Below are 3,196 nucleotides of genomic sequence, written 5' to 3' on the forward strand. Positions count from 1 at the left end.
TATCTTCTGTGTCTGTGTTAATTGGTTTCCCTTTTCTTTGTTGAAGAGGGTCTGTGCAATCCTTCTGCCTAGTCCGCCATCTTGCCAGAACTCTCAGATTATTTTTTCAGCACATTGTTTGAATAAGTATGGTGAAAGGTTACAACTGTGACACACTCCCTTTCTGATTTTAAATCATGCAGTATCCCCTTGTTCTATTCAAATCAGCCTCCTGGTCTATGTACAGGTTCCTCATGAGTACAATTAAATGTTCTGGAATTCCCATTTTTGTTAATGTTATCCACAATTTGTTATGATCCACAAAATCAAATGCCTTTGCATAGTCAATAAAACACAAGTAAACATCTTTCTGGTATTATTTGCTTTGAGCCAAGGTCCATCTGCCTCAGCTATAATATCCCTCACTCCAAGTCCCCTTCAGACTCCAGCTTGCATTTCTGGAAGCTCTCTGTCAATATACTGCTGCGATAGTTTTTGAATTATCTTCAGTAAGATTTTACTAGCATGTGACATCAATGATATTGTTTGATAAAATCCACATTCTGCGAGATCACCTTTCTTTGGAATGCATAAAAATATGGATGTCTTCCAGTCAGTTAGCCAGGTAGCTGTCTTCCAAATCTCTTGACATAGCCGAGTGAGTGCCTCGAGCATGGCATCTGTTTGCTGAACTATCTCAATGGGTATTCCATCAATTCCCAGAGCCTTGTTTTTCACCACTTCCTTCAGTGCAGATTCAACTTTTTCCTTCAATACCATTGGTTCTTAATCATATGCCATCTCCTGAAATGGATGATCATCTACCAATTCTTTTTATTATAGTGACTCTGTGTATTCCAACCATCTTCTTTTGATGTTTCCTGCATCATTCAATGTATTGCCCATGGAATCTTTCAACACTTCAACCCAAGGCTTAAATTTTTCCTTTAGTTCTTGCAACTTGAAAAATGTTGACCATATTCTTCCCTTTTGATTTTCTAATTCCAGGTCTTTGCACATTTCATTGTAATAATTGACTTTGTCTTCTCGACCTACTCTTTGGAATCTTCTGTCCAGCTGTTTTATCCTGTCAGTTCTTCCATTTGCTTTAGCTACTCTCCATTCAAAGGCAAGTTTCACAGCCTCTTCTGACATCCATTTTGGTCTTCTCTTCCTTTTCTGTCTTTTTAATGACCTTTTGCTTCCTTCACGGATGTTATGGTAGTTAAATTTGTATGTCAACTTGGCTGGGCCTGGTTGAGTGGCTGGGCAGCTGGTGGTAGTTAGTCCCCATGATGAGAGTGGCAATCAACTCCATGGTGGGATCTACCACAAGCAGCTGAGTAGCTGTCTTTGGGATGTGGTCTGCTTCCTGTATATAAGGAGAAGGCTTGGGGATAGTCTCTAGCATATGGCATGCTTGGACCCTGCATGTAGCTGTGTCATTTTTCAGCAGGCTGCCATGCTCTGCCAACCTTAGGACTTCGAATGGACTTGAATGAATGGCCTGCTATGTGGTTTGGTAACATGGGGACTGGGCCTTTTTATTTGTCAACCTTTGGCTTGTCAGCCTCAGCAGCCAGCAGCTGTCTAAGTGAAGAAAAGCCTCTAGCACCAGTGGGCTGGGAGCAGGAGGCAGAGTTGGACCCCAAGGTCGAGGGGCTTTCACACAGCCCCTAGATCCTGGCACTTTGAACTCAGACTTCTAGCCTCCTGAACTGTAAGAGAATAAACTCCTGTTTGTTAAAGCCATTCCATTTGAGATATATTCCTATCAGAGTGGTACTAGGTAACCAGAACAGTTGCTGTTCCTGATGTCATCCCATTCATCCCATGAATTTTGCCATCAAAATTCTTCTGGTTTTCGGTCATTGGTAGTCCATGCATGAAATTTATTCTTTAGACAGTCTCTACATTCAGGAGGGATATAATCAAGGTCATATTTTGGCTTTTGTGGACTTGTTTTAATTGTCTTCAACCTCAACTTAAACTTGCATATGAGCAGTTGGTGGTCTGTTCCATTATTATAGTGTGAGACTTTATTATTAAAGTCACTTTGAATGAAAAGTAGAACAACTGGAAAGAAACTCAGCAATGATGCAGAAGAACTAAACAATACAATACACTAGTTTGAACTTATAGACATCTACAGACCACTTCACCCAACAACAGCAAAATATATATTCTTTTCAAGTGTACAAGGAACATTCTCCAGGATAGAGCACATGTTAGGCAAAAGCAAGCCGTAATAAATCTAAAAACATTGAAATACTGCAAAGTATCTTCTTAGATCACAATGCTATAAATTAGAAATAAAAAATAGGAAGATTAATGGACCTGGAGCAAACATATAGGAACTGAAGAGCACCCTCTTTAACAATGACTGAGTAAAAGAAGAAATTAAAAAATGAAATAAAAAAATTCCTTGAATCAAATGAGAATGAAAACACAACATACCAAAATCTCCGGGACACAGAAAAGCAGTGATCAGAGGCCAATTTATAGCAATACATGCACACATTAAAAAAAAGAAAGAACCAAAATAAAGCAAACATCATAAAATAACCCAACATCTCCAAAAATTAGAAAAACAGCAGCAAAAAAAGCCTACAGTCACAAAAAGAAAAGAAATTATAAAGATTTGAGCAGAAATAAATGAAACAGAAAAAAAAAAGACAATAGAAAAAAATCAACAAGACTAGAAGTTGATTTTTTGAAAAGATTAATAAAATTGACAACCACTGGCAAATTTAACAAAGGAAAAGGGGAAGAGGATACAAATAACATGAATAAGAAATGAATTGGACAACATCACAACAGAACCCACTGATATAAAAAGAATAATGAAGGATACTATGAAGAACTGTGTTGTTGTTGTTATGTGCCATCGAGTCAGACCCGACTCATAGCAACCCATCCTTGGGTATCCATGGTGGTATCAGTAGTGAAGTAGATTGCTAAACCTTCCTTCTGAGGAGTGGCTAGTGAGTTTGAACCACCAGTGTTCTGGTTAGCAGTCAAATGCCTTAGGCACTGTGCTACCAGAGCTCTTGGACTTCAATAAATTTGATACTCTAGAAAAAAAAAGGATAGATTTCTAGAAACATACCACTTACCTGAAACAACACAGATTGAGGTGGAAAATTTGAACAGACATAACAAAAGAAGAAATTGAATAGGACATAAAAAAATTACAAGCCAAAAAAAAAAAAAAAAA

The sequence above is a fragment of the Orycteropus afer genome, unplaced genomic scaffold, assembly GCF_000298275.1.
Source record: "Orycteropus afer afer isolate SDZICR_OR568_19922 unplaced genomic scaffold, OryAfe1.0 scaffold00876, whole genome shotgun sequence".
Taxonomy (NCBI): domain Eukaryota; kingdom Metazoa; phylum Chordata; class Mammalia; order Tubulidentata; family Orycteropodidae; genus Orycteropus; species Orycteropus afer.